At 55.4% G+C, this 7,920-nt stretch overlaps 1 pseudogene; it reads left to right on the top strand.

Moving 5' to 3' along the window:
* The first annotated feature begins 1,283 nt into the window (after positions 1-1,283).
* LOC149748985 (nuclear pore-associated protein 1-like) lies at positions 1,284-4,306 on the top strand (annotated as a pseudogene).
* The last annotated feature ends 3,614 nt before the right edge of the window (positions 4,307-7,920 follow it).

Below are 7,920 nucleotides of genomic sequence, written 5' to 3'. Positions count from 1 at the left end.
TCTAGACACGAATGAGATGCCTTACTGGATATACTTCAGGAAGGCCAGAGAAGCTGGCTTCTAATCCATACGGAATAATTCACTGGTGAATTTCTCTCAGGATAGCCCATGATTTATCTAGAATATAATCTGTACATATCTGGATCCTTCAAACTAGACCAAAGAGAAAATCTGTGCTGCGAGCCTCAATTAGAAATATGGGGTGGTGCTATGCTGACAACTGGTGGTCCCTGACCTGTATCTTCTGAGACTAGAACCCAGTGTGTTGGATGACCAATTCATGAATTGAACAAAAGCAGACCTCCTACAGGATAGTGTATGTGTTCACTGCAGGTATGGCACTTAGGGCTAAGTACCATAAGGACTACAAGAAAAAAAAATAGTAACACATGAAGCATATACGATAAGAAGGCACCAGAGTCCAGAGCACGAGCTCTGGAATCACAAAGGCTTGGTTCGAATCCCGGCTAAGCCACTACCATCTGTATACCCTGAAGAACAGTCGAGGGTTTAAATGTTGTTTTACCAAATTTCGAAAAAGAAGTGAAGAAAGAACCTATCTGCCAGGAAGGGACATCGTGGGGTGCAGCATCCAGTCGGGGCAGGGCTCTGCATCCCCTGCTCAGAAACCTTCACCGCCTGGCTCATGGTGATGCTGGCAGCTGAGCAGCCCTGGAGAAGGCACTCTTGTCTCCAGGCCTCGCAGAGAAGCTGGGGAGGTCCCCGGAGGAGGCGGGTCACACCCTGGCAAGCTCTGGGTGCCTCCTGCACTCAGCTCTGAGCAGGTTCTGGCCTCTGGGCCCCTTGGCGGGGAAGGGCTGGCCGACACATACCCAGGGCTAAGGGGCCTGCAAAGCCGTGCCAAGGCAGGGTGAGCTCTGGCGGAGAAGGCTTCCACATTGCTAAACAGTCTCCTCATGGTGGCCCATCTGGTGCCAAACACCTGCCACCCACAGCGAGAGGCCCCAGCCACTAGAAAGTCCAGAAGGGGTCAGGCTCGGGGTCCCGCCCTTTGCCCTTGGGCCGGGGTTTCTCCACGGGCTGGGCTTGCGTGCACCCCCACCCCACCCCCCGCCCCACCCACCCTTTCTCTGTGACAATACAATGGACCCGTAACAAGCGCCAGACTGAGCCATCCAGCAGCATCCAGTGAGTGCTAGAGCTCGAGAGTAGGTAGAAGCTAGGGAGAGGCTCTCCCAGTTTCACACTCTATTCTCGGATCGCTTGGCGTACAACCCGTTCTACAGGGGCAACTTACTTTGTAAATTTCCTACCTGGCTCTGCCGCGCTGGCCCCGCTGCTGGCCCCACCGTGGGGCCCCGGTGGGCTGTCACCTGCTGGTTTTGCCCCCCCGGGAGGCTGCCACATCTGACCGGGATCACCCCGCTGCTCCAGCGCCTGTCTTCTGCCCTGGTCACGGGCTGTCCCACCGAGATCGAGTGCCTTCATCGTCTGGCTTTTACATTGCACCAAAAAGGCAGTATCCGTTCAGCAGGCCAGATACTCCCATCTGCGGATTCTTCCCTTGGTGAACTGGAGGGACTCGCCAAAGAAGCCTGTGCTGTCTGCTCATAATTCCATGACGTTCAGCCACTCGAGAATCATCAAGAGTCCTCCACCGGGGGGCAAATTTACCCTCCTGCGTTCACCACCTGAGCAGCTAGTCAAGGTTAGGAAGCCGGTAGCATCCAGTCATCTCCCACTTCCTTGCCCAAAGGAGAGTGAGGTGAAGGTCCAAGAAGAGCCCCAAAGAGGCATGGCAAAGATGGAGGATCACACAAAGACGGAAGGAGAGGACGATCGGAAGGACCACCGTAGCAATGGGGATCTAGGCCCCAGGAGACCCGCGGAGTCCTCACTTGCCTCGAGTGCGATCCTGAGCCTCTGGGCCTCCTTCCCGAGCACCCAGAAGACAACATGAGTGAGAACGCCCAGATGTCTCCAGTGAGCTCCTCCTCAGAAAGCCGTGTCATCCGCTCCGATGGAGATCCTGGAGACGTCCTGCCTCCCTGGAAGCCCGCGTCCCATGCCATGGTGTTCTCTGTCCCAGCCGCACGCTGCTCCCCGCTGCTGGAGAGGCCAACAAAAGAAGTGCTGGGTGAAGACCACCGGCCCAGCTCGCCACGCTCACTGATGTCTGGGAAGGAGCTGCAGCGTGAAAAGTCTTCAGACATCCCATCAAGGAGCTCCGCTTCCCTGGCATCTACCAGCGGTAGGCCCTGCAAGCGGAACATTCCCCTGACGCTTTTTTTGCTGCTGCCGGGGCTGAGGTCGACCCTGCCACTGACATGGGATCAAGGTGAGCTGCCCCCTGCTCCTAAGCTTCCGTGTTTAGCTCTTGCCAAAAACCCAGGCACCTTGGACAAGAACACTGAGTGTCAGCGGATCAAGATCCTGAATAATATAAGGAAGGTCAAGGAAGACTTCAGTGCCCCTCAGCCTGCCCCTTCTCTCTCCCCACCTGCCTCACAGACTGCAGACTCCCTGCCCCTGACCATTCACCCTTTGGAGGTCCCTGCTACTACCACCGACTCGGCCGACCTATATTCCAGGTCCCCCATCCTGTCTGTCCCTCCACCTTCCCCGACACCCAATATTGATCAGGAAACAAGAGACACAGTCCCTAAGTTGCCAGTCCTGCTGATTCTCTTCCTGCTTCAGCTTCTGATCCCATTTTGGGAATTCCACTAAAGAAGAATGAAGGCCCTTTTCATTCAGTCATAGCCACAACACCTCTTACTTCTGACCTCCCCACACCTCCTAGCATCCCAACTTTCTCCTTCCAGCCACCGTCCCATGAAAAGGAACCCCCAACACCCATTTGTGTAGATTCTACCCCTCCTTTACACTTACCTACCCTCTTCCAGTCCCTACCATCAATCCCCCTATTTTAACTGGGCAGTCTATGACTTCTATGGCAATCCCTTCCACCAGCATGGTCATGGTTCCTGGAAGTTTGACCTTCCAGCCTACTGTAGATCCTGATGTCACTGACATGGACGCTCCTGCCCTTCCCCAAGCTGTCACTTTTAGGTCTCCCCCAGGTTTCAGGGTGGAGCAGAGGCACCCCACCTGTGCCAATGGTCCCCTGCGCCACCCCAAATTTCAACCATCCCTTTGGCCCTCAAACCAACCCTCAGCCCATATTTGCGACCTCTGATGGGCAGCAGAGAGCCTCTCTCCCTGGTGCTCCTGTTTTCCCCAGACCCCCATTTACGGCTTCGGCCGTCATCGGTGCTTCAGCAGGCAGCACCTCTGACACCGAAGCTATGGACCCCACACCTCCTTCTTATGCTGTCATTCTCCAGTCTGCCCCTGTCTCCAGGTAGGACCAATACCCATTTCACATGGCTGCTCCTAGTTCTGAGAACACACCACCCAGTGGTAGCAATGTCTCAGCCCATGCCTCGACTCATTTTCCTGCAACGTCGGCCAACAGACAAACACTTGAAGCTTCTCTTGGACCCAGGTCTCCCAGCTCAGGCCACACTGGGGGCCAATGATGGGCAGAGGCCTAACGATTATTTTCTATTGGGAAACCCAGCAGCTCCAGCACAAGGTAAAGTCCTAACCCCTCCTGCAGCCCAGCCACCGGGAGTCAGCATCATGCAGTCAGCTTTGCCAGCTTCCCTATTCGCCACCACCATCAACACACAGCCGGCCTTTGGCGACAACCCAGGCATTCTCCCCAGGGCTGTATCCATTGCTACTGGCTTTGGAGTTGCCACCAGGATGCCCAGTACTGGGGACAGTAGCTCGCTCTTTGCCAATACCACACTGGGCCCACTGTTCATGGGACCTGCAGCCCCTACGGCCGGTGGGAGCCTTGGGGTCAGTGTGTCAGCCCCAGGCCTCACTCATTCAGAGGCATCCAGACCACTTAACTTTGGGGCAGAACTAAGTGGGGCACCCAGCACCACTTGTTCCTACTTTGGGCCAGATAACCTGCCATCTACCTGACCACAGCAAGGCTGCTGCAATAGGAGGGGCAGGCACCATCTCAGCATTTGGGAACATACCTGATTCCACCTTAAGTCCAAATACATGGGGCCTACCTGGGCTGAATACAGGTGGTACGGTGATGGCAGGGGCCCCATGGCACCACCATCCCCACGATTCGAGGCCACTTTCCATTACTGTACCCAGGGCCCATCTGGACATAGAAAACCTACATTTAAAAGTTCCATCACCAAGGAGAAGAAATCTCTGTCAAGGGACATGTCAGTTTCCACCTTCCATCAGAGCACCCCACATCTGCTGGAGTTGCAAGTGTGGGTACCACCCATGGGCTTCAACACACTTCTAGTTCTACCTTATTTCCAAACCCAAGGGGCCCACCTGCCTATGATGCAGGTGGTGGTTGTATAGGATGGAACAACATCATTCTCATGATTGGAGGACCTGGTATTCCCACTTACAACTGGGACCCACCCGGCCAATACACAGGTGGTGCGGATGGAGGGAACAACATCTCACTGGTGCTGGGAGGCCCTGTGTCAATAACTGCCATCAGACTTGGAGCCCATCTGTGCAGAGAACGGGGTGGGGGGTCCGTGGGGGACAGCATCACACCTGCTGTGACTGCATACACTTCTGGTGCCGCATACAAGGCACCTGTGGCGCCCCCTAGCCAAAACCCGGGTGGTGCCATGGGGGACAGCACCATCCATATTTAGAGAGGAACCTCTACCCTCAGGAAGAACACTGGGGCACCCAAGTCAGGACACCCCTCTGACTTTGAGCCAGCATTGTGTTTGGAGGCTCCTGGTCAGGGCAGCTGTGCCTGTGCTCATAGGAGTCTGGCAGCCTCATAACCTGCCCAGGGCTTCATAGAAGCCACCAGGTAATTCTTTTCTTCTATGAAGAAACTCAACAAATGAAGAGCAGATCTTATTCTGCAATCTGTGTGTAACCATGAATGGACTTCGCCTCACTGGAAAGCGGTTTGGCCCCTTTAAGTGAAACTTAACCTCCTCTCTTCCTACAGCAAGCTGCAGGACCACATCTCAGGGGTGTGCAAGAGTGTGTGTGTGGTGTGTGTGTGTGGTGTGTGTGGTGTGTGTGGTGTGTGGTGTGTGTGTGGTGTGTGTGTGGTGTGTGTGTGGTGTGGTGTGTGTGTGGTGTGTGTGTAGTGTGTGTGTGGTGTGTGTGGCGTGTGGTGTGTGTGTGGTGTGTGTGTGGTGTGTGTGTGGTGTGTGTGGTGTGTGTGTGTGGTGTGTGTGGTGTGTGTGTGGCGTGTGGTGTGTGTGTGGTGTGTGTGTGGTGTGTGTGTGGTGTGTGTGTGTGTGGTGTGTGGTGTGTGTGGTGTGTGGTGTGTGTGGCGTGTGGTGTGTGTGTGGCGTGTGGTGTGTGTGTGTGTGGTGTGTGTGTGTGGTGTGTGTGTGGTGTGTGTGGTGTGTGTGTGTGGTGTGTGTGGTGTGTGTGTGGCGTGTGGTGTGTGTGTGGTGTGTGGTGTGTGTGTGGTGTGTGTGTGGTGTGTGGTGTGTGTGTGTGGTGTGTGTGTGAGGTGTGGTGTGTGTGTGGTGTGTGGTGTGTGTGTGGTGTGTGTGTGGTGTGTGTGTGTGGTGTGTGTGTGAGGTATGGTGTGTGTGGTGTGGTGTGTGTGTGTCTGTGTGTGGTGTGTGGTGTGTGTGTGGCGTGTGGTGTGTGTGGTGTGTGTGTGTGGCGTGCGGTGTGTGTGTGTGGTGTGTGGTGTGTGGTGTGTGTGTGGTGTGTGGTGTGTGTGTGGTGTGTGTGTGTGGCGTGTGGTGTGTGTGTGTGGTGTGTGGCGTGTGTGTGGCATGTGGCGTGTGTGTGGTGTGTGTGTGTGGTGTGGTGTGTGTGGTGTGTGTGTGGTGTGTGGTGTGTGGTGTGTGTGTGGTGTGGTGTGTGTGTTTGTGGTGGGTGTGTGGTGTGTGTGGTGTGTGTGGTGTGTGCGTGGTGTGTGTGTGTGTGTGAGGTGTGGTGTGTGTGTGTGTGAGGTGTGGTGTGTGTGTGTGTGGTGTGTGTGTGGTGTGTGTGTGTGTGTGGTGTGTGGTGTGTGTGGTGTGTGTGTGGTGTGTGGTGTGTGTGTGGTGTGTGGTGTGTGTGGTGTGTGTGTGTGTGTGAGGTGTGGTGTGTGTGTGTGTGGTGTGTGGTGTGTGTGTGGTGTGTGGTGTGTGTGGTGTGTGTGTGGTGTGTGTGTGGTGTGTGTGTGGCGTGTGGTGTGGTGTGTGTGGTGTGTGTATCTGGTGTGTGGTGTGTGTGTGTGGCGTGTGTGAGGTGTGGTGTGTGGCGTGTGGTGTGTGTGTGTGGTGTGTGTGGTGTGTGGTGTGTGTGTGGTGTGTGGTGTGTGTGTGTGGTGTGTGTGGTGTGTGTGGTGTGTGGTGTGTGTGTGGTGTGTGGTGTGTGTGTGGTGTGTGTGGTGTGTGGTGTGTGTGTGTGGTGTGTGTGGTGTGTGTGTGGTGTGTGTGGTGTGTGTGGTGTGTGGTGTGTGTGGTGTGTGTGTGGTGTTTGTGGTGTGTGTGTGTGAGGTGTGGTGTGTGGTGTGTGTGTGTGTGTGGTGTGTGGTGTGTGTGGTGTGTGTGTGTGGTGTGTGTGGTGTGTGGTGTGTGTGTGGTGTGGTGTGTGTGTGGTGTGTGTGTGGTGTGTGGTGTATGTGTGTGGTGTGTGTGTGTGGTGTGTGGTGTGTGTGTGTGGTGTGTGGTGTGTGTGTGGTGTTGTGTGTGTGTGGTGTGTGGTGTGTGTGTGTGGTGTGGTGTGTGTGGCGTGTGGTGTGTGTGTGGCGTGTGGTGTGTGTGTGGCGTGTGGTGTGTGTGTGTGGTGTGTGTGTGGTGTGTGTGTGGTGTGTGTGGTGTGTGTGTGGCGTGTGGTGTGTGTGGTGTGTGTGTGTGGTGTGTGGTGTGTGTGTGTGGTGTGTGTGTGAGGTGTGGTGTGTGTGTGTGGTGTGTGGTGTGTGGTGTGTGTGTGGTGTGGTGTGTGTGTGTGGTGTGTGTGTGAGGTGTGGTGTGTGTGTGTGTGGCGTGTGGTGTGTGTGTGTGTGTGTGTGTGTGTGGCGTGTGGTGTGTGTGTGTGGCGTGTGGTGTGTGTGGTGTGTGTGTGTGGCGTGTGGTGTGTGTGTGTGGTGTGTGGCGTGTGGTGTGTGTGTGGTGTGTGTCGTGTGTGTGGCGTGTGGTGTGTGTGTGGTGTGTGGCGTGTGGCGTGTGTGTGGTGTGTGGTGTGTGTGTGGTGTGTGGTGTGTGTGTGTGGTGTGTGGTGTGGTGTGTGTGGTGTGTGTGTGGTGTGTGTGTGTGGTGTGGTGTGTGTGTGTGGTGTGGTGTGTGTGTGTGGTGTGTGTGTGGTGTGTGTGGTGTGTGGTGTGTGTGGTGTGTGTGTGGTGTGTGTGTGTGAGGTGTGGTGTGTGTGTGTGTGAGGTGTGGTGTGTGTGTGTGTGTGGTGTGTGTGTGGTGTGTGGTGTGTGTGTGGTGTGTGTGTGGCGTGTGGTGTGTGTGTGTGTGGTGTGTGTGTGTGGTGTGTGGCGTGTGGTGTGTGTGTGGTGTGTGGCGTGTAGTGTGTGGCGTGTGTGTGTGGTGTGTGTGTGTGGCGTGTGTGTGTGGCGTGTGTGTGGTGTGTGGTGTGTGGTGTGTGTGTGTGGTGTGTGTGTGGTGTGTGGTGTGTGTGGTGTGTGTGGTGTGTGGTGTGTGTGTGGTGTGTGGTGTGTGGTGTGTGTGTGTGGTATGTGTGTGGTGTGGTGTGTGTGGTGTGTGTGTGGTGTGTGTGGCGTGTGGTGTGTGTGTGGCGTCTGGTGTGTGTGCTGTGTGGTGTGTGTGTGGTGTGTGTGGTGTGTGGTGTGTGGTGTGTGTGTGGTGTGTGGTGTGTGTGTGGTGTGTGGTGTGTGGTGTGGTGTGTGTGGTGTGTGGTGTGTGTGTGGTGTGTGTGTGGTGTGTGGTGTGTGTGTGTGGTGTGTGTGTGGTGTGTGTGGTG

The sequence above is a fragment of the Delphinapterus leucas genome, chromosome 6, assembly GCF_059928025.1.
Source record: "Delphinapterus leucas isolate spDelLeu-1000000601 "Yukka" chromosome 6, BTC_Dleu_Yukka2, whole genome shotgun sequence".
In the NCBI taxonomy this organism is placed as follows: Eukaryota; Metazoa; Chordata; class Mammalia; order Artiodactyla; family Monodontidae; genus Delphinapterus; species Delphinapterus leucas.
This window is presented reverse-complemented; position numbering and strand designations above follow the sequence as displayed.